This window comes from Dromaius novaehollandiae, chromosome 5 (assembly GCF_036370855.1).
Source record: "Dromaius novaehollandiae isolate bDroNov1 chromosome 5, bDroNov1.hap1, whole genome shotgun sequence".
Lineage (NCBI taxonomy): Eukaryota > Metazoa > Chordata > Aves > Casuariiformes > Dromaiidae > Dromaius > Dromaius novaehollandiae.
In genome coordinates, this window is record NC_088102.1 from 37528694 (window position 1) to 37553045 (window position 24352).

Sequence of the window (24352 nt, forward strand, 5' to 3'; positions counted from 1 at the left end):
ATTTTCCCACCCTCTTTGTTTTACATGCCCCTAAAACAAATGCCAAATGGGGGAAGAGAAGTTACTTTAAGATACCTGCAAATACCGTAAGTCAAGCAGCCTGTTGGACTCAAGTGTGTTTGTGCGTGTAGGGGTGGTGGTGGTGTTCCAATAAAAACTACACATCACAAGCTGGGAGGGACATCCGATGTTAATCTGTAGTAGTAGCTTTTTAAAATAAAATGGAAGCAATACTGTGTAAGAGTGGAAACAAGCTGTAATCACTTCTATGTCAGAGTAACCATTTCCCATGGAAATAGTTCCCACGCCTATTACTTAACTTACAAGGATGATGATATGTTATGCAATACGTAACCTTGATCTTTTTGTTTAAGGCACTCCTTGTTTGTGTACAAGTTTTAGATGTGTTCCATGTACATTTCTATTCTAAAGTGCTCATGTCTGCTACTTTATCAAACTCAAGCTAACCTCAAACATCCTTCTTGTAAGACCTCCTGATTAAATGAAATCCTATAACTTGCTGAGCAGCAGAGGATGTGGCTGAACACACACCAGCTGTGTTTATATCTATGCTTTGATCCATAAGTTGATAAGGAACCAAAATACTCATTAACTTCAATGAGTATTTCCCTTCTTTAAGGGAGCACAATTAAAGCCATGCAAACTATGGTTCAGATTTGAGTGTTTTTATACACCTATCTTCCATTCATAGTTTAAGTTCATCTATTTAAATCTTTTTGCTCAATTTGAAAGATGAAGCTATATCTTACTTGAAAAAAGTGTAAATGGTAATAAAACTGTAGGACATTTTTTCTTTATTAATATTCAGTAATCATGGTCATCCAGCCATTGAGACCAGACTGCTCTACATATCCACTGACATTTTTATGAAAAACATGGCATCTTGACTCATAAGACAATTTGCATTGTGATGCTTTTCCTAACTTCAGTCTTTAAACCATCCTGAAATTGTTGCTTCCTCTGTCTAGCAGCATAAGGACAAAGAAATTCCATAGCTGGTATAAGTAGCTATGGGACAATTGTGGCAGCGGGCATTTTCTGGTAGCACTGAAAAAGAACAGGGGCATTAGACTCCTCTCCCCTGCTTTTCATGTTGCTGGCAGAGAAGGTAATTGGGAGACAGGAAACACAAACAGGATTTCCCAAGCACCAGTGTTGCTGTTAGAGCAAGCTAGTGTTGCTGGCAACTGATGTACATCAGAGTATCAGGACAGCAACAAGCTGGGAGGAAGAAACCAGCTGGAAGAAAACACATTAAGAGACCAAAAAAGCTGCAGTTAGACATGTATTCAAATCATCCTATTTCATAAGACAGTTAGCTCATCACCTTCAGTAGTGGTTAGGAGTTCTCCTAATACTTTTGGATTTAGTGTTTGGAATATATTTTTGAATTAAACTTATATGGAGACAGTACATGCATTGATGCAAGAAAACAAAATACATATGCAGAAGCTTAAACTGGGGGGGAGGGGAAGGATGGAATGAGAATACAAGTTGCAGATTAGAGGCAAGATCTGGAAAAAAAAAAAAAAGGAGAAATGTGATAGAGACAAGCACGGAGTAAAGCACTCCAACAAGGATAATCAAGCAAGTTACTACACCTGGGGGTACCAACAGGCAGAAAAAGGCATTGGGCTATTATGGATTGGAAGTCTTTCTACTATATTGCTCCACTACTGAGACTAAAGTTTCAATAGGAGTACTGTTTTGGTGTCCAGATTTGAGCACCCTTCTCAATAAACACATGGATCAACTGGCAGAATCCACAGAAGAATGGCAAGATTGACCAGAGACCTAGGCTACAGGGTTTACACAGAACCATCAAACTGCAGTCATTTTTATTAGAGAAGACTGAGGGAGACATACTACTACCACCAATAAAACCTACTTCATTTGCAAGCATCCATAGTTTGGAAACTACATCTGTCTGCTGTGTTAGCATACCAGCAGCTTAAAGTGGTTTTAAAGCCAGCCTAGCACTCATCCTTTCTGAGACAAGTCTCTCTCCCACACCAGAGCATTAGCCACCAAGGATTTGGCAAGACTAGGAAATGTGGGTGGTCAGGCCTCAGCAGAGATATCCAGCTTGCTTCCCTGATTTGAGGTCCAATGGTTTCCCTCCTCTCAGCCACTCTGGAAGATTTTATACTTCCTCTGTCTTTGATTAACAAGAAGTGAGAAAGCGGTTACCTTATGCCAGACTTGTAGCTAGTCTCACATTGTTGTGGACTATATTGGAAAGCATTAGAATATTGTCTAGTATCTTTTTCATTATCTACCTTACTTAAGGCAGCAAGATTTACTTAGTAATTTCCTCAAATAAAGTCAAAGTAGTTATTAACCTGTCTACAATCATTTGTGCTTTTGAGCAATGAACATTTGAAATCTTTTTAGCTTAATTTGAAGGCTTTTCCAGCAGTGTTTTATTCAAAGCTCACCAAAAGTAAAGAAAAGCAATCTTTGATTTGAACACACTTTGTTTCAAACTCACCTTTCACACAGGTTCCTTGTGAGATAATAAGGAAACAGTAAGACGTATTTCACTGTCAAACCCAATTTCTTTCTCACATAAGTAACTGTTTTGGTGTTTACAGAAGTATATGGGTTCAACTGAAAAAAAGAATTAGAACTACCATCTTCCTAAAAAATGATTTTAAGTTACATGATAAGAGACCACCCTTCTTCCAAGGTTTCATTTCATGGAAAAGAAGTATCAGCTGGGTATTTGAGGTAAGAGAAACAGCATCTTTTCTGTTACCTGGTTGATTATCTTAAAAATATTTTTTCCCCCCCACTATCTTTTACAGACCATATTGCAATTTAGCCAGCAGGAAAAGTCATCGTAAAAGCTATGTAGTTTTCCAATACTTCAACTGTAATGAAATTAAAGAAAGAGCAGGACTTACTATAGCACTCAGCATATCCAGAATCGGCATATCCAGAGATTTTACATAAGGGGAAGGTCTGACCTTTAAGCAAACAACATCCACTCTGACAAAACTGAGACCCAAGTGAAGAAAGTAATTCTCTCTAGCAGTTGCCACTGTTCACACTTGAAGGATGCTTGCAAAGAATCAAGTAATATATTAGCAAAGAGAACTAGCTGATGCAACGCTGAACCAAAATGACCTACTACTGTTGTTACACTGAAGAGAGTTATGTTTCATCATGTGTTGGCATGCTCTGAATATCAATAGCTAGAACACTAAATACATTATGCACTTACCTTCAGTGATGAATCAAAGTGTTTCTGATTCCAGAGATAATAGTATTTAGTTGTAGCAAGAGTAGCATATGATGAAGCCTTCTGCAGGGGCCCATACACATATAATAGAAAGCAGGATAATTAGAAAATGGAAAAAACATGGGGCAAGGGGAAGCGCAAGGCACTGAAATTATCACAAACACCACCTGAGGCAAGAAGTCCCTTTCCTATACATGCTCTGACTGACTCCCTGTCGACTTCTAGGCCCCACTAACTGTCCTGACCTTGCCCACTGACTAAGGAGCCTGATGAGACCAGCTAGCTTAGGTGATACATGCAAGCTTAACGACTAAGGTGTTCAGGTGGTCTAGTCGTCTAATTTACTGCATAAGGAGAAATTGGTGAGCACAAAATTAACCTCCTTTTGTAAACTGACTCCTTTGATCAGTCAGTGATCAGTCAGTTGGCCACATACATATGCCCTTAATGTATAGCTTTCATATCTCCTGTGCAGGTGTCCATTCTTCTTCCAGTCATTCCTACCCATGAAGATTTTTAGGTCTAAGAAATTCAGAAAACATTTTCCTTGAAGTTTAGGCTATGCTGAGCCAGTCACAGCTATAAGCTTAATCTTTGCTAGAGAAAAGAAGTCTACAAAGTGAGATGGGAGCAGAGTAAGACTATAAAAGAGTGAAGTTTACTGTATGATGAGCCTTGAAATTACAGAGTTCCTGACTTTGTGGACATTTAGGTATTTGTTATTTAACAATCTTTAGCACACTTTCTAGTGTACAGGACATTAAATTTCAACCAATGCCACTTTCTTTCTCAATCTCATACGTCTGTATCTGTCACAAAGGCTAACTTACTGAATAATGAACACCAAAGATATTCTGCAAAATTATGTTCACCATATTGATTGATTTCTGACATTTTGAACTGCAAATAAAACTTTTTTCCATGACTTATTCTATGCACATTGCTTTCATAGGATGAGAATATATCTATTAGTACCTGTGAATGTAGAGAATGAAAATAGTGTTCCAAGGTATTTAGGGAATTAAAATACATTTTAACTAGTGTTGTAGCAGCAGGTGTCATTCTGCTTTCTACATCATCCAGCATACTTGTAGAAAGAGCAAGCAGGGGCTTCAATTCTGGCAGAAATGACAATGACTCAGAGATGTGATGCCTAGCTCAAATTGAACATATATGAAGAAGGATGATTCATTTTTCATTATTTGAATAAATCTGGATTCAGTCTCTAATATTAGTGTACTACCTGTTCAAACCCAAAGAAGAACCTAACTGCATATTCCTGATTAAGGCAAAGTACTTCATACTAAAAAAACAAGTGTACATTCTTATTTTCAGTAAAAATCCCATTCTCTTTATTAATTAGAGAAGTTTTAAAAGATTTGGAAACATTTACATGCACAAAACTCTAAAAGGTTTGGGTTTTTAAAGAAAAAATTAAGTTAGTGGAGCCTGAAACTTTCTAAATTATCGATGACTCCTAGCAAGGGTAGCGTGGGGCTGTCACTCTAGCACTGTGCCACTGCCCAAAGCTCCTCCGGGCCTGCCTGCACTCACAGCCATGCTGGAAAAGGCTAGTGTGGTGGGTTTCACTCTTTCTCATTTTCTTTTCCCCTTTCCTTTACAAGCCTTTACCCCGGCTCAGGAGGCACTGTTCTTCCTCGACGCTGAGGCAGTCCAGCTCCTGTAAATTGCCATTGCTGCCAACTTGATTTGATGTTGCCCAATACCTAGAGCTCTTCAGGCTTTTTGTTCTTCTGCCTGTTGTAGACCACAGGCAGAGGCTGCCTGAACTCAAGGGAGGTGTGATGCATTTATTCCCCTACTGTAGCAGACAGCTATTTCTATCCTCTGGTTTTATTAACAGTTTCTCCCTCACAGCAAGGAGCAGCAAGCAGGAAAGACAGAAGTCACCTGCCCAGCTATTTTGCAGTATCAATATTACTATGACTTGGATGCTTGAGATACACTCAAACCTCAGCTCCCCTGGAGGGAAATGCTGCTATTCTGAATGTCTTAAAATGCCCCCATCTCTTTCTCTCCCAGATTTCAGTGCCACCACTTTGCTGTTTGTTTCTTTAGGGACTTTTCACACAAAGATTCCCAGAGGTTTCTTCTCTTCCACACACAGATCACATGATTCCTGCAAGGCCGCAGAAGTACAGCTGCAGCAGCATTAGCTTCATCTGTTTTTTTCAGAGAAAAACCCTCTTATCTGCCCCTTGTCCTAAGGATCTCTATGGGCAGCGTTTTGCTCCTAAGTAACCTCAGGCAGAATGGAAAAGCCCTTCCCTTATGACCAGTGCTGTAACTCGAAAGAGAGAATACTTCCCGTCTCATGAAAGCCTAACCGTTACACATGCTACGGGATCTTTCCATAATCAATAACCGTAGATCTGTGCTTTCGTACTATTAACTATGACATCATAATTACATCAGTCCACACCTGTGCTACCCTCTTATGCCCTCTGCAGACCGGACGTTGGGCCTGGGGTGTCTCTGGAGCGGTTAGTTCGCATTTGCCTCTCCCTTGCCCCGTGGGGAACCTGCCAGGGCACAGCAGCAGCGGCCTGCAAAGCTCCCCAGGGCGAGCTGGGGCGAGCGCGGCAGGGGTTTGCCCCCCAGGCTCTGCTCACGAGCTGCGCGCCTGCTTCTGCAGCAGAAGGTGCCTCTGTAGGACAGTTATGTCTGTTCCACTAATTGTGCCATATGAGGCACCAAAATAAATTTGAAATAGCTATATTTCTCCATCTGTCAGTGATGATAAAGATACATACTGAGTGGCATCTGGCCAGGTTGCCCAGCCAGCCAGTTGCTCAATAAATGCAGGTTAGCGTTTGTCCGATGCAAAATTTGAATGAAATAAGCAACAGGTATGTACCATTTCTTTAGGAAATGGTCAGCGCATCTCAGCATGAGCAAATGTATATTGAGGCTGAAAGTATCAAGGAATTTGAGCGGCAATGTATTAATATATATTAATAATTTATTACTGAAATCAGATATTTGTATTCTTTTAGGAAAAAAAACCATTTTATTTGGAGTCTAGGTCCAGGAAGCCCCAATAATGCATTTGAGAAAATAGCTGTAACATAGAGTACACTAGCGGGAATATAGTAACTGCATTGTTATTATTCAACAGTGGGAGAGATATAAAACACAGATATACAGTACACAGATACATAATTTACATCCCTGCATCAAATATTTATATAAGTTAAAAATGACAGCGTGCAACTGTGTATTTGTTATTTGTGTATTTATCAGACTCGATAACAAGCCTGACTTTTTTAAATTAACATTTCTTTTCCTTGCAGCACGGTTCTGGGCAGCAAACCTACATTTTAAGTTTTTGACACCTGCTTTAAATCCAGTCTTGTAAAAAAAAAAAAAAGTTTAGGTTCTAGTTGCACAGTAGTCTGTCTTTGATTAAATAAGTGATTGCTATTGTAGCGATATGCCCACAAGAGGGCATTTCACTAATTGTGAAATGCCTGGTAGTAATCTCTCACAGTGCTACGCTGCTTTATAGCAGACTTTTATTTTTACTTTTATCATCTTTCTTTGTCTTTTCCTATCACACTGGAAATGTTGTACCATTGTTTGTTAATTAAATGGCATCCTTTTATGTGTAGGTTCTTACCCATCTAATAATTGCTGGCTGAAAGCAAATGAAATGAATGATGGAAATTAAAGATGACCATCAAGCTAAGATATATTGAGCTTGTTTCTGCTTAGAAAAGGAAGCAAGGGCTGAGAGGCAAACAGATAAAGAGGAGAGGAAATACCTGTGGCATAAATAAGATGAAAAAATGGAGGAGACAATGACAGTCATCGAAAAAGCAGAAAAAAATACAACTACTAAAATTCTCATCTGAAAAATTAGCAATTAATTATGTCATCACAAAAAAGGGGAATTTCTAAGCCTTTGAAATGCATGTGTTTCAAAAAAGCAGTAGTCTGAGGATGAAACCCATGAAAAAAGATGAATGCATGAATACAATGTTGATTTTCCTTAACTATTGCATGTGTCTTTAGATTGCCAGAGGTTGCAACAGAGAAGCTGAAAAGACATATTTGGATAGCAGCTTCATTTTCACCTCTCTGACCTCCTCTACCAGTTTTCACAGAGGATTGGTTAGAAGCTGTGTTTTCCATGCAGATATGCAGGCCTGATTAGTCAGATTGTGGATGACTGATCATTTTGCCTATCTCCAAAGTGTTTATTCCTTATTCTTCATTTCCTACTCTTTTGGGCAATGGGGAATTTATTGGCTTAAATTGTTGGAAAATGTATTATTATTTTAATTTTGATCATACTATATTCTGGAGCACCCCTGCCACAGTGGTAGAAAAGATGCTTTTTGTTGCTTCAGAAATAACTATTGCTATTGCTGACATCAATAGGAGTTAAAATTTTGCAAGCAAAGAACAGTATATGGTATTACATGCAGAAGTAAAATTGGGTCAGCTAGTCAGCATGTTTATAATCTCATTTAAAATGAGATTTATGCTTGGCCAAGGGATTCTCCTCTGTCTCCTTACAAGGGAAAAGTAGGCCTTCATAAATCCTAGGCCGGTTACTGAAGCTGATCAGAGGTACCAAGTTAATTGGTTCTTGTTACGGATCTCTTCTGAATTTCTCTCTCTCTCAGAGCACGGATTTCATGTAGAGGGTAATGGCTGTTTTACCTGATGCTAGTTAGGGTTGTTGCAATCTGCAGTAGCAAATTGTTATGTTCTCCCATCTCACTCACTCACTGTGACCGCGAGGTGGGGAAGGAGGGTCGGATACTGGCACAGAGAGACACTCAAGACATGTGAAGGGTTAAACAAAGTAGACTTAATGAAGGACTTACTCTCCAAACTGCACCGGGAGCCCCGGGAACGGTGCGGAGGGGCTGCTGGTGGGGGCTGCTGGACGGATGGGCGGGACGCCCAGGCAGGACTCGCTGTGGCATATCCTAGGGGCCCCTTTTATCTGCTAGAGCTCTTTCCTTATCTCAACTACGCAATGCTTGAGCGGTTACTGGTTGCAAAGCATCTGGAAATTGTTGGCAAAACAAAATACGCATGTCCAGCCCTGGCCAGTTTGGGTCGGTTTCAGAAGAGCACACTCGGGGGCTACTCTCAGTTCTTCTGTCAGTACTGGAGCCCTTGCCAGATCCTCCGCGGGTGTCCTGGCTGCCCTCAGAACCAGGGAGAAGCAGGAATGAAGCTAGCTACCCTTCACTAACAGAGCTGTTCAGCAGTGTTTACTTAAGCATATTGTTACTCCACATCATTCAGTAGAAAAACAAGTTCCTTTTAGGGTCAGCCTAAATATGGCAAGTGTGATGAGAAAAGAAAAAAAATCACAAGGTAATGATACTGAAATCCATACTTGAAAGCATACGTTATCACATCCATATCATAATGAAGATGTACCTATGCTAAATCAAATTTGCATATTCAACTCGAATTCTCAAATTTCCTAATATTTAAGGGCTTGACTTTGCAACCACAAAGTTATTTTAACATGACTGCTTTTTAAATTAATATTGAACAGTGAAACATGTAGGTAGATGGATACATACAGATATATACAGATACATACAGATATACATATAGATATAACCCAATTGTCTAAATAAGGGACAAGACGTTCACAGTTTTCACTCTCTATCTGATCCAGTTTTCAGCTTTGGGAAGAGAACACTGTGCCTCTTCACAATGTGTTTATATCTAAAAGATTATCTTTTCAGTGACAAGGACTAAATATTTTCTATTAAGTGAACAAAAATTCTGACTATGCTATGTGGGCTATTTAAATATCCCAAGTGCGTAATATCCAGCCTATGAGTCTAAGCACGTGACATCTCTAATTCAGATCATTAATTCTGGGAGGAAGCCTGCATGCCTAAAAGGAGGGTGTTCTGCTCTGACTGAAGTTTCTTTGAGCTATTGCTACAACAACATTTAGCAGCAAACAGGAACTTACTGTCTGTGCAAGCCTATCCAATATCCTTCCTTGTATTGTGCATCTTTTATTAGGAAATATCTTATCATGAATCTTCACCTACCTACTAAATCTGAAAAACAGCATTTCAAGATTCTGTCACCTGTTTATAACTCCCTTCAAAGATGAAGCCAAGAAACTGCTCTTCTGGATAAATCTTGCATTGCTGACACAAAGACAGTTCAGGTTTCTCAGCCAGCATTATGAACAGGCAATTAATAAGCAGCCTTCACCTTGGTGCAATCCAAGTCATCATGTGATCAGATGAAGGGAAGCTGTCAAAAGCCAATTCACTTTCTAACAGCCAATACCTGAAATCAGGTCAGTGACTTAGCAGCATAAGACATTTCTTGTTGTGTCCAAGAACAAAAGTTTGCTTTAGTTGCCAGTCTCTCTTGACAGTCTTAATAAGGCTTAGTGCAACACAGTTCCTTGCAATTTTTTTACCTCCTTTTCAAGCAAAATGCTGAAGGAGATGGTTTTGGATGTTACAGTTTTCTCCAAAGATGCAGCCCATAGTTACGAAACTTAATACACTTTCATTACAAAAGGCTTCTGATAAGACAGGAACATTGTGGCAATCCTTACATGAAGTCTTTAAAGGTCATTCATGTGATTTCATGACTGTCTCAAAGTTGTCTCGTTAATGTTAAGCCCCCAGCTAGATTAGCAGACATAATGCCTTACAAACACAAAGCAGGAGAAAATCTAGCACCAAACATCTTGTTAAAATAAACAAACCAGTAAGAGTGTAAAACTTCCTATGAACTCTTACAAGACTTTGTAGAGAGTTTTAAACAGTGCAACATACATGATCACAGTAGCCCCAGGTAGCATTGCCAGAGGAGTGTGACACATCATTCCTTTTCAGATACTTGGTAATACCACAACTTCATTATAGCTTTGAGGACCAAAGGGGCATCAGCTGCTAGAATTTATAAAACCTATCACATAATAGATTCCTGATTTTCTTACTCAGCATACATGTCTTACAAAAGGACTATTTAGTAGACTAGCTCAATAGTGTAACATGAGGTCATTTGTTACATTCACTTCTTACTTTTCCTCACTTGTGAGGTTTGGCACAGCAATAACAGTCAAAAAGGTTTTTATATAAGAATACCTCAAAAGTGTTGATTCTAAGCTGTGCAAAAGTGTGTGAGCAAGCTACATCAGCTTCCTTCAGACATGTGTGAAGGTAATAACCTATATGCTCTCCTCCTTCTTCACACAAACTAGAGGGAGAGCAATGCAAGGCTTTGTCAGGGTCTTGAGCACAGCAGACTTTAATTGCCCTGATCAGCCTCAAATGGGGTCTCCACCCATGCACAACCCACCCATTGGCCCTGGAGCTGCATTTAAGCTCAGGCCTGGGTTTTTCTCTTGCTTGAGGTGTGATGAGCTGTGCCCTTGGATCTACCATGTCACTGTTGATGTATCTGCTGGACTGTAGCTGATCCTGGCTGCACTGGTTCTTTTTGTTTGGGTACTGTGGGATTGTGCCCTTCTCAGGGACACTACTGTCTTGATGTCATCCTTGCTCTGGGTTTGTACTCCCTGGAAGAGCAGCCTCTTCCTGGCTGAGCCTTGTAACAAAATAGGCTTGAGTTGCTGCTGTGAAAGAAGAAATAGTAGTTTTGTACCAATTTTGGTCTTGGCTCCCTTGCTAAAAAGGGGGCTGTTCTGTGTTAATAGCTGTGGTGATTACAAATGGATAAATACTGCATGAAATGTGGAAATGGTTGTTTAAGCCCAGATGATATGCCAGAGAAGGGAAGGAAGTTGCATAGGAGAGTGTGGTGACTCACTTGGTACTCTTTGCTATCCAAAGTGAATTTGAAAAAGGAGCTGACTGGCAGGTGTGGCTGTAGAAGGCATGGAACATCCAAGTATCTGGAATTCCTGTATATGTCTACTTATCAATGTACAGAACATGATATATATATATATAAATTGTCTGCCTGATTATATAGGAAGCAATATAATGACTCATGTTGCAAGCCAAGCTGACAAATGTGTGTTGTAAACTGTCAAGATGCTATAATATGATACATAAGGACTTACCTTACTGGTCACCTGAAACAGGCTGAAATCATGGACCAAGAGATAGGCCTCTCAAACTTTGCAGTTAGCTTTCTGAGTCATTCAGTCTCATTATGACTGTATCTGTATGAATTAATAACAAAGAGAATGTTTTTCTTAAGCCTCTTTATTAGAAAAAAACCCCTGCTGTCTGTTACTTATTCTTTTAGTGCTACTGCAGATACTTTGTGTTTTTTCTAACAGTGGCTGAGTAATAGTAGAGTAGAAAATATAATGACTTACATAAGAATGAATATATGAATCCAAATATCAGAAACTGCTTTTGTTTTTTCTAACACAAAACATGAAAACTAGTGTGTTTAACTTCTCCATGTTTTAAATCTGAACTGTTAGAAGCATACAGAATATAAAGAACTCTATCAAATGCTTCTCTGTTGTAGTTAAACAGCTCTTCTTGGTTTAAATATGAAATAGATCCTATTATTTTCATTACTGTCTTTGCTATTGTCAAGTCAAGTACTACAAGAAAGGAATTGTTTGCTTCAGTTTTATTGTATCAGTAGTTTAACCTTACTATTTCTTTAAGAGACCAGGTGGGTTTTGTTCTAATAAAAAGCACTTGCTTTTTATAGAAGAAAATACTTTTCTGAAAAAAATCAGATTTACTCTTGTTTTTTTTCCCCTGACTAAGCTTCACTTAGATGTGATACAGTAAATATACCAAAGATATTGCTGGAATAAGTAGAAAACACTTCTAATGCTGAGATAATATTCCAACAATAAAATGCTTTTTTATTGTCTTGTATACCTCACCTCAGTAGCCTGTATTGGAGGCCAGACTGCAACAAAGGCAGGTCTTGTCTTGATTAACTCATTTCTTGAAGTATAGCATTAACACTACTTCAATCAATATACTTAATTCTGTTTCTGTGATGAGAGCCAGTAACTGGATTATGTTGCATGTATGTGTTGCAGTAAACTAAGCCCACAGGGCTGTGGAGCTCAATTGTTTGTACAAAGAGGAATTTTCTGTGGCTCTGCAGATTTTTATGCAGCTTTTTAGGCAGTCTTTTGCGATAATCTGTTCAGACCTTGTTAAACAGTCTGCTGAATTTTCAGTTGATTCCTCTGTAGAACTAACAACTTCTACTAGCATTTGGTGTATCTTCTATGAAAAGAACTTGCCTTGGTTTAAAGACTTCAAATGGACATGCATCTACCCTGTTTGAGTCTGACTTTTCTTTATTACAGCTTTGTTTGATAGAGATGTCTTATCTTGACCACTAACTACCTCTTATATTTTCACTTTCTTCTGTTGCTTTTTTAGTAGTAACAACACCCCATTTATGCTGGATGATCAACTACTTAAGCGCTTCAGTTATTCTTGGCCTTCTTTTGCTCTGTCATAGAACCCTGAGTCCTGTGCTTGATTCCTGTATGTAATTCTCATTAAAGGGGAAATCTCTACTGCCAGGAAAAGAGCACTGAGTGGCAGTGACTACTTTCATTTCCCTTGTGCAGGAAGGTATTTACTTTGATGACAAAGCAATTAGTCAGAGCCTTTTCCTCTTCTGCACAGTTTTAAGCCATACTATTACATCAGAAGTTTTTGGCACCTTGAAACTGAAAGAAAGTCAATGCACTTGAAAAATGCATGCTATTACAAGGCATAAGTGTTGTATTATTGGCATAAAACCCAGTAAGACTTTATTAAGTCTTCATGGGTGCAAGCTCTTCTGCTGATGCTCTACAGTTAGAGAACTTTTCTAGGTAGAGGCTCATGTCTCCTGATGAGAAATTAGTAAGACTACAAACACCATCTAGTAGCCAAGGATTTAGGCAAGTAAGCTTCATTAGGAAGTTAGGTCTGTACAGATGGTGCAAAGTACCACAGTCAATTTTCTGTTCCCTAAGGCTTTTACTAGCTCTTCAAGCATGTCAGAATGCCATGTGGTATTGCTCCTTATGGGACACTCTGCATCTTCCAACAGCTTCATGGGCTTCAAAGTCCTTCCCTTCCTACTCCTGGCTTTCAGGTATCTTTCAGTCCTTTCTACCTTTGGCAGCAGAACTTTCTTCAGTTACTAACCTCTAAGATAAATTTCTTTCATACTCAAATGATAGGAGTAGGCTTTGAAATTAAATATTTCAATCCTGATCAAAAATCACAGTTTAAATTTGCTGCTTTAAATCTTTGACAAGTATCCATTCACTGCAGCAGTTGGCATCAGGGTGGAACAACTATTATCCTTTGCAATCATGGAAGGTGGTTGGAGAGCAGATCTGCATTTCAGTGTGAGGATCAAAACTAAGTTGCAAATCCAAAGCAAAGAGGAGCTTAGTTGTGTGAAGCAAGTCCATCTGTGGATGGAGATAGTTATGGGATTCTTATGCCTATCTCCTGAGAAAATGATAAATCCCTAAATGTCATAGGCTGCTTGCCAAAGGTAGCATATGATTGTGGCTCATATAGAGGTAGCATGTAAGTGTGCCCATAGCACATCTGAGGGCCTTGGGCAAATTACTACTCTTTGAGCCCCTTTAACTAGAAGATCTTGGAGATAGGAAGGCACAGTGCTAAGACTTCAAGGACATCAGATTTTCACATTCAAGCTAGTAGCCCTGTACCGTTAAGGTGGAATAGCTGTTGGCAGGAAGGCATCAAACTAGAAGGGAATAAAATGGACAAAATATGCCAAATGAGTATCATCTTGTGCTAAAGATGTCCCTTCAAAGTCTTTGTTAATGGTCTGAGGAAGGCTATGGTGCTGGGAGATATGCTAGTTTAACAGACAGACTTCTGGCTGTGTTGCCAGTGAAGACTGGTACCTCTCCTACCAAACTCCAGAAGATGGTCTCTGGGGTGGATTCAGTGCTTAGGGAACACATGGGTATGAATGATACAGGTAAGGACATGGCTCTAGATTCAAAATACAAGCTGTTAGAAGACTACAAAGACCAGGGAGCATTGACCATACCACATGTGGGATCAGGCATGAAGGTAAAAATTAAAGTCTGTGTGCTTAATTGAGAAAGGTTTATTAAGAATTGGGGAAGCTTTAGGACTAGATCAAGTTGACAGATAAGGTATCTAAACTGAAATATAACAAAGCTGTTGTCATTTAAGATTTATTAAATTATACAGAAGTTTTTTGATTGGAGCTGTGAGTGAAACAGGTGCAAAAGAACAGAGTTCAAAATAAATCTGCAAGGCATGAAGTCCAGTCTTTTCCCAGCAGAGATGTTGCCAGACAGTTCATTGTCTGTTTGCACCACTTCTACAAAATATTTGTTTCAAGGACCTGTTGTGTTGCCTATAGGAAGTCAGAATGGATTATTCTTCTCCTGCATGGATAATTTGGCTTCTAAAATGTTGGATCTTGCTACTTTTTTGTGAAGCACTGACAATCTTAAACTGATGTTCCTACTAGTAGTACAGTTTTTCAGATGTTTGGCTAAAACTCCAGGTTAAACTTACGAAACTGAGGGATGGGAAAGTGTTTCCACAGGTCAGACTGGTAGGAAGCCATTAGAGACATCATTTGCACCAGTTAGCTGTTTTGAAAATATCTCTAGATAAACTGCACTTGGAGGGCTATCTTGCCCTTTAGAAAGTGTTTAAGTTCAGTTTTGAACCTAAACTACTGTCTAATCTGTAGAAACCTGATGACCAAATTATGGCATTTCTATAGAAGTGGAAAGTGCTACTGTAATTTTCTTAAACAGCTTTTCTTTAGCTGTGTCTAATGATATTTAATTTTCTTAACTAAAACTTTCTGTTGCTGCTAACAGCAGTTCACCTCAGAGCAGGGAGCACTACTGTAAACAGTGCTCCAGGCAGCAACTAAACACTTAAAACAATCCAGCTCAAAGTAGGGCTATGTGACCTCCTGTGTAAAACACCAGCTCCTGTCAGTACCCTGTTTACTCTAGCACTTTTGTTGCTGCTTCTGGCTGAGCTACTGCTATGGTTTGTCTGTACTTAAAAATAAACCAAATGGGCATTAGGGAGTAACTGTTCTGTATGCGCATAAAGCTCTCACAAGCCCAGACTTGCACCAGGAGTCCTTCCACAATGTCCAAGCATGGTAAATTTCCACTCGCAGGCGAGCTCTTAGCAGGGGTAGGAAACTTTAGCAAATGCTTCTTGATGTCTTCTAGCATCTCTGCAGCAGTCTCATTCCTTGGAGTCTGCTCACTGAGGAAGATTTTTTTAATCTTGCTAAGCAAGGATGAACACTGCCAGCCTACCACTGAGGAGAACAAACTGAAATAACTAGGAGCCATTACATATTTACTGATGGCATATTTGTCTACTGTTCTAACAAATGCAATGGGATGCAAAGGTCTGCCTGGATCTCAGGAAGCAGGTCACTAGTGTATGGCTCAGATCTCGGAAGTGGACTGAGATAATAAGATAGAACAGAACAATAGATCCAATAGAATAGCCTCAACTGGGATCTTGGAAGCAACCCAGGAAGCTTTTATAAATGATACTCCCCAAAACAGGTAATGAGAAGGAAGAGGGGTCTCATAGCAGCAGAGCTTTGAACCTAGTGTTTGGAGGCTGGATAGTAAGAAACTGATTATTGTATTATCAGTTTAGTGTCTATACTAAATTCTAACCCTGTCTAAAACCTGTGAAGGTTGAATAAAAAAATTGAGGAAAATATCACTTTTAGATATACCTCTTTCCTTTCATAACCAGTAGGCTTATTCTGTTGATTTAGATGAATATTTTCTTCCTTGGCACTAACAGCTCCCCATCTGATGGGTGCAATAAAACAGCTCAAGTATACTAATAGGAGATGGGAATACTATGAACTTGAAGAGCTATTCCTGAAAGTCTTTTTCTTCCTTCCTTTGACTTCTTCCAAGAAAGTCTTGCAGAAAGAATAACTTGGAAAGAAGGAAATAGAGCAACACAGAGTTCATCTAGTATGCCCAGGCAGTGCCAAGGGACAGTCTTTGGCCTCTTCCTTCTTAATAGGTGCCAAAGGACTGGAAAAAAGATAAACAGCTTAGTTTGCACTTAAGCAGTGGTGGGGCAGGGAAAAACATGTGTTGGAAAACTGCAGTCAAAAATAGGAATAGCATTAGAATGGTTTCATTCATCATTGTAAGTTTAGTTAGATTTAAAAGAGAAATAAGTGGTAGAAGAGGAAATAAGAAAGTAAGAGTGGGATCTCAAAATATCTGTTAGAAATACACAATGAAATTTTTTGTTTATATGGTTGTTTCCTGTGAAGAGGAGCTATTGGAGTTAGTACTGCAAATTGGGAGTACTAACTCATCTTAGGCCTAGGCTCTGCTGTTAACCTCTGCTAGAGTTGTGGCACTCTGCATGAAAGAACAAGGGCTGATCACCAGGCTAGGTCATTGCTCAGAGTTACTATAGTAACTCTAAATTTGAACTGAACTTATGTGATTATATTCATATTTTACCTGGGTATGATTTTCATATCACTGAGTGTAACTGAGCCTGCTGTACCAGAAATAGAGTGTATTTAACTGCAAATACTTTGGAATATAAACAAGCTGAAGCAAACCTAGAAAGGTTATCAAAGTTTCCACTGCAGATTTGTGAAACAGTACATGGTGCTGGCTTGTCTGATGATCATATTTGGTAGTAAGAAAAGTAATAAATTTGAGGGCCATTTGGTAGTAACCTAAAGTGGCTAAGTCTTTAAAATTCCACCTTATTGCAGGCTTTCCTAGATGGACTAAAGCTCTGAATATGTTGTCCAGACCTGTACTAAGCACACTGTAAAACTTGGAATGGACTCCTCATGAGACTGCCTGCTGTGATTGTCCTAATGCCTTGTATGATAAACCAGGTGAGGGGGCAGATACTGGCAAGAATAAAATACAGCAGCAAGGAAAGGGACAGCTTTGTCCAAGGATTCACCATGGTATCTGTTACAATGCAGTGTAACACTTCAATTAACAAAAGGATTATCTGCCTTCAGGGTGGACAAACTCACCTGAGAGGTGACAAAATGATACCATGCTTTCAGAAAACCAGATTTACAAGTTTTTTTTCAAGAAAATCTTTGAAAGCGCTAGGACTAGTATGTCAACTAAAATTGGCATTCACTAAAAGATACTAAAAGATCATGATTCTGGAGGAAACCTGTAAAGAACATATACTGTTGGACATGCCCATCTTGCCATCAGATACAGTCTGGCCTTGCATCTAAAGTCCTCTGCAAGTCTTAGAGCAACTACAGTAAACTTACATAAAAGGACAGTATGCCTGATTCTTCAGTTTCCCATGCTGTGTATTTTTTAGAGTTGTCCAAAGCAATGTGAGGTTCTATAAAATAGGTCATTAAATTTCTCCTTGTACATATTCCACTCACACATTGCATCAGGCCCTTCTAACAAGCTTTTGTTGGAAAGCACAATGAAAGGATGAGAGGCAAGGGCCACACTTGCAGGGGAAGTTCTCAATAGATATAAGAAAAATCCTTTGTGATGATCAAATATTGCACCACATGGCCAGAGAGGCTGTGGGATCTTGGCCCCTGGAAACTGGACAAGGCCTTGAGCAGCCTGATGAAAAGTAGCCTTGTTTTGAGTGATAGGTTGAACATGATGACATCAGAAATCCTTTTTGACTGAAATTGTTCTATGATCTAGGATTCTATTATCAAAGGAAAATCAAAGTCAATGGGTAGCAAGCAAAGCTAAGAATGGAGGAAGGAATGCAGCCAAGAGGAAATCCCTGGGACAGGCAAGGAAATGGAAAAGGACTGAGAGAGTGAGAGGACCTTACATGAGAAATTGGCAAAGAGCAGGAGCAGAAGGTGCTCACAGCTGCCAAAACAACACTGTTGGGTCCCCCAAAGAGTCTTGGGACAGCAGTGACTTGGAGGAATGGCTGAATAGCTAAGAGGTGGCAGCAGGGCTCCCAGCAGCCTTGGGCTCCCATGATTCCTGCCTGCTGTGCTGTCTGGACAGCTTTCTTGCACCAGTTTCCTTCCTGGTCTTCCAGCCAGCTTTCCTGACTGTCCCCTGCACCAGTCTTGGTGGCCCTTTAACACACTTGTGCATTCCTGTACGAGGCTGCATTCTCCATCTCCCTTACTTTGGGAAGTGCTGATACAAGACACTAGAAAACCCTTTGTACAGTCTGCATTATTTTAACAGATTATACTTGGTGTAAGATGGAGGTGAATTGACCTCCCTGCCCCCAGTTGTGCAGTAATAGCTTCTTACTGAGAAATCATAGTGACAGCTTATTTCTGTGTCAGACTTGCCATTTCAAGTACTGTAGCACCCTCCCCCCCCCATTTTTCTTAAATAACTTTCAGGCTACCCTGGTATTAGCTGTCACTATGGCATGCTGAGTACTTTTTCCCTCAGAAATAACTTCTGCTTAGCTACTTGTTCAAATTATTTCCTAACCTGTTCACTGTTTTCTACATGCCCTCAGTTTTTCTTCTCTAGAGAAGGTGGTACATGTATATTATTGCTTTGTCTTAGATATTTATGTATCCTAGCAGAGCTGGGGCAGGTCAAGAAATATGTAGAAAATAAAATGTTTAGTAGTAGACAAGTGTAGCAGTTTGACTATGTGGTTCAGACAAACCTTGCTTCTGTGGTCTTGAAATATGATGGCTTCTAAAACATAAGTTGAATCTCCATCACATTTTTGAGTTTAGACATTATCACACTTGGAGAGAACTTGGATTCAGATTGGACTTTTAACCTGCTTCTGTTTCCATGAGCCATCAAAACTGATCTCAAATCATAAACCTTGAGAAAATTAAGTGCAGATCAGGCCAATGGTCCAGCAATGGGATTTGTAACTCTGTACTTAGTGAGAAGCTATGTGACACTTCAGAAGGTCTAGCTGTCCACAGACACTGTTCCCTTTAACAATATTTGCAGTTCTTGTAGCATTCCAGATGGCTTGTATCAGGCTCATCTGTTTCTTGGCTTGCAAACTTACACTGTAAACAGCTTAGGGGATTTTCTTTCTTATTCCTGAGACAGGTTATCCTTTGGCTGCGAGTTCAGCTCTTGGACTAACTCAAACTATTTCTATATATAGTATCCACACCAAGAAAAACAAATTCTAGAGTTCTTAAAAAGAAACCCCAAACAACCAACCTACCTGTCTTGCTGTTTCCTTCCCACAAATAGTTCTCAATCTGTGGTGAAATGCATTGATTTGTGCCTGCCTGTGCTAGTTATCCAGAGAAGCAACTGCAATTTGAACATAGGGAAGCCCTCTTAAGAATTTTGAAAATGGGTAAAAAGCTATGCCCTGAGGTATACTCCTGTTCTGCTTTTTTTCTTCACCTCATCTGAGTGCAGTGCCTTCTGAGGCTGTTCCCAGCTAGCCTGCTGTGAATCCTAATCAGGATAATACATATATACATATTCACAAATAACCGCATTCTTACACATACACCAGTCTGCAAAATTTGACTGCTAAGGTTTTTGAAAAGTCTGTCTCAGATCTTGCTGTGTTTAATCACTCTTGCCTGTACTGACAGCTGATTTCACAAGAATACCTTCAGATCTTGCATTGCTACTGGGCACACCTAACAATTTTTTATTCTCTCAGAATTAAAAGAAACTGCCTGTTCAGAGATAGTGGAAGCTATTTCTGTTTCCTCTTGAATGACTTGTTTTGATGCTTGAGAAATTTATTACTCTTATCCAAGTCAAATGACCTTCACAGTACAATAACAAATGTAGAGCCACGTGATTTAAGCAGACTCCCTATCTGCACTTTTTATCCTTGCTGGTTGAAAAGGGCTTAACACTGATCAGTTTTCAGCTCCGGCAGCTGTTTGGTTTCTTGATTACAGCACACGTTTACTTTTCAGAGGGTCTTGGGTTTTATGGTTCATCTAGTTCTGTACTAGTAGACCAACTAGTGGGAGAGTACTCAGGTTTGCCTGAACTAGTTGTTATGCATAGATGTTGTTAGTATCTTCTGTTGGGTTGTGCTGCTAGTCCCATGTAGGTTTCCAAGCATATCTGTTGTTCTTGACTTTGTTCCCTCTTCTGCTGCCTGTTCTGACTGTCTATCAAAATAGCTAGTTATAGTGCAATTCTCTGACTTTCAGAATGGAAACAAAGCAGAAATAGTCAGATTCGCCAAACATCTAGGCATCCACACTTCAAGTTTTCTTTATGAATATTCCCTTTACTCAGTAGTTCAGTAATAGAATGGTAAATTGCTTTGGACAGCTCCTCTGCTTCTTTCTCCTGTCCTCTTCTGTAGCTTACATAGTTGAAAAAAGGAAAAAGTGGGAATGCTAAAGAGTCAGCAGCAATCTACAACTATGGGAGGGGAATCAAGGGATGTGCTTTAGGGGAAACAGACCTATAGCAGGAATGGATCCATGTGATGAATTCAGTGATGATGGCTAGAGTTATTTCAGTACAGTTGTTTCTTGCATTTCTCCTCTGCTATTTGGCTGCTGGGGGTAGCAGCCTGTCAGAGTCGTGGCATTCTCTTGGGTTGTTATAAAAACAGCAAATGCCATCATTGGTTTTCCACTGAGGGCAAACGAAGTGTTCAGTAAACAGAATGTTCCCACCTAAGGCAAATCTTACATTATGTTGAGAGGTAACTGCCATTCCCTTGCTGTCTTCTGTCAGTTCACAGTCTATTAAACAGTAAAACTGGTAACAATTTACATAGCACCTTTCATCTTGAAGGATCCCAAAGGCTTCACAGGGATCATGTCCCTGCTATTGAAACACAATTTTTAAAAGCAACCAGTGATAATATAAATAGTACAGGACAGGAAATGGAACACAAACAAATGCCAAGTCCAAACTAAGCTAGAATATGCTTATTTGTTTACTTGAACAGACTCTTGCTGTGGGTATAAGTTTACAGCCTCAAATACAAATCCTCTGAATAACCTAACAGAGCTGTCCTATCCATATGCTTCAAAATCACCCTAGAGAAATCCACACCTCAATCAAAAATGTTTGGACTGCATAGTCCATATTTTACTTATTCTGCCAGTAAACTGCTCCCTATAGGCTTTGCATTGTCTTCTTTTTATTTCAGTTAGGAAACACCCTGAACCCTAGTAACTAAGTTCAAATAAACAAGCATTCACTAAGGATCAGTCACACCATTGTGCTTGCTGTGTAAAGACTTTGTGCCTAAAATATGGCACTGCCCTTGCCCTAAATAAATTGCAATATAAGTAGATACATGTAGCAACGCTAGTGAAAACAGTAGCTTGGTGCAACTGGGCATAGAGGGTAGAGAAGAAACACAACAGCCAAAATCTGAAGTACAGCGTAGGCATAACTGGATCCTAATCCTTGTTTTAGGCTGAAAGCTGTCGCTGTCAACATTACTTTCTTTTGTTTTACACTTAAATTCAGAGCTTTTAGGATCTGCACAGAGCACAAAACTCAAGATGGCTGAATTATAACCCTTCAAACGTTTTTTGTGTGCAAAGAATAAGTATTTGGTCTTGTTTGATTATTCTGCCTCTGTGCTGTCTTTAGGACTAGTTATTCACCACCAGAAGGAATTTTTTTAAGTGGTCACTAAAACTTTGCCACAACTGAACTGGCTGTTAAGTATTACTGTGCTGTGCTACTCCAAGCTGACTAAAGTCAAATCCCTGCTGCAAGCCTGAAGGATGTAAAATGTTCTGGAAGAAATAACACCTACAGTGTTATTTGGAGATAAAGTGGGTGGGAAGCAGGAGGGATTCCACAAGGCTCACAAACATCTTTCTGCTATGTGGTAGATATTAAAACTTTCCTCTTTAAACTGAAAAAAGCATCAGTAGCCTGCTGACTACTAGCAAAACATACCACTTCAGAGATCCCTGGCAATCAGTAGCATCTTCACTAAGGCACTCTGGCTCAGCTTATACCAAGTCCCTTGCTGTGACACCGAAATTTAAAGTACTGCTGCCATCTGCAGGGGCTCATCTTGATGTCATTTTCATGCTTTGTTGTGGAGCTTGCCAGAAACAAAATACTCCCTGAGAACTTGCCCATTAGGCATCATACTGTGGCCAGTGTTTCAGACTCCATAACGATTGCCTCTTGGTCTGTGCTGCTCTCACTCAGGCCCAGAAGGTCCTCACATCTCCAAATGAAAACTTCAAAGAAGTCAGACAACTTTGAGTCTGTATTTGGCATAATACATGATAGTTTCATTACATTTGCCCCCTTTATGCACTACCTGTGAGCTTATTTCTGGTACTACAGAATAGACTGCTGCTATGCTGAAGTGAAAGCTTTGCAGACTTTTTTTGGGGGGGATCCTACCTTCTGCTCTATAATGAAAAGTGTAATTGCCAGCTAATGTGAAACCATGCTGCTTCCCACCAGCTTTTGATGCTAGTCTTTTATGTATTCATGGACTTGTGCCCACATGTATAGTTTAAAAGAAAACATTAGACAATAATGAAGAATCCAGGTTAAGGGATGGAGGAATTGACTGGAAGAGATAAAATACAGTATTTGGACACTTGTAAAGCTGATGTCCTTCCATCTAGACAGAAGGAATGATATTTGTGGTGTACAGAACTAGATGCTATCTATATTGTCTGCACCAAAAGCAATGGGAATGTTGGCTGGAGTGAGTTAAGACTGATTGTGTTAAGACAGAGGGAGAGGTGTGGGCCTGGACAGAAATGAATAAAGGGAAGCATGGAGAGGGCAGCAGACTTATGTAAATCAGTCATGTAGTTAGGTGTAGACCCTTAAGATACTAGAATGCAATGAAGAACTATGCATACTGGACACAGAAGCCACAGTACCTGATACCTGTAATTCAGGAATACAAGATGTAGCATTGTGAGTTAAAGACTGAGTTGAGGAGTTAAAGCCCTTCAGACCCTGGGATTACACAGGCCAGCAAAACTTGCTTGTCAGAGATTTTCTTGGGATTTATAACTGAAATGAAAGTTGAGGTCAAATATGAGAATGACTGAGTTTCAGCTATGACCCTGCTATGCCTGAGGTCTAAGGGTGAAGTTGGATGAACTGCTTCTGTGGCAGTTAAGAACACTTCCAGCTTTGTATCTTTTCTTTTGCTGTGGAAGAGGTTGTGAAGAGGTTGCTGAGGTCTTGTTTTTTCCTATGCTGAACAGCACTGAAGACAAATGAACTACTGACCCCATCTAGACTTATACTTGGCATCTAACAGACTGTTTTGTTTCTCACTTGAAGAGTTCAGTTTCAGGTCACTTTCTGTCTCCTCTTGATATTTTTGACAGGGTTCTGTCTACTGTACATTCAGTACCAGTTCACTTTCACATCAGATAATTATTTAGAATAGGCAGCAAAAGTTATTTCTCTGCAGGAATGGAAGACAAGATTAGAAAGCAATTCTCACCTCCAAATTTACTTTGTAACTGTTTTGCTTCTCAGAACAGCCTGACTTCATCACAGTCACAAGCCAATGTTTGTAAACTTTAGCTGAGAATATTTGAAGGTAAAAAGCTTTAGAAACTAGTGCTGAAACATAATCCTAGCTTTATATTTTGGTGATATAATCATTAGACACTACAGTCTTGAACCTGCTGAACAAATAAACCCCAGAGTCCTTCCCAATTTACTGGGAATATGGGCAGTAGAGTTCTGAAGTGATTGAAATAAGCCTGACAGTGTCATGCCCTCATCCCAAAGGGGACACAAGTTCATGGTAAACCATTATCTGAGTCCAAAGCACCACTGATTTTCCTCCAGCAATTAAAGGCAAGCAGAGCATTGGTGGAGAAGATATATGCGCTTGCAGTTGTATATACTTCCCTTGGGAATTTGCATGCAAAGATGAATATATTGCAGTTGCACTCAGAATGCCAGAAATCTCACTGTACATCAATTTGTTTTTATCTGGGGGGGATACATGGCTCTTAGCAACCAAAGCAATACTCATGGGCCTCTCTAATACCCAAGTACTTATCTATGCTAGTGCTGCTACAGAAGGAGAAGAAATCTCTTTTGCTCCCACAGGGAAAATCTATTCTTTCTCTTATCTGTATTTTACATATATGTGTGCATGTGTATACATTCTAACTGAGGCTCTAGGCACCTGT

At 39.7% G+C, this 24352-nt stretch overlaps 1 long non-coding RNA gene across 2 annotated transcripts in view; it reads right to left on the minus strand.

The window, feature by feature from the left end:
- LOC135328482 (uncharacterized) overlaps positions 1-24352 on the minus strand; it is a 79712-nt gene that overhangs the window by 22865 nt on the left and 32495 nt on the right. For both annotated transcript variants that reach the window (XR_010389389.1, XR_010389388.1), the window contains exons 3-4: positions 11325-11426; positions 3248-3328 (exon numbers count right to left, since the gene is read on the minus strand). This is a non-coding gene — a long non-coding RNA (uncharacterized LOC135328482). The remainder of the gene's footprint in view (positions 1-3247; positions 3329-11324; positions 11427-24352) is intronic.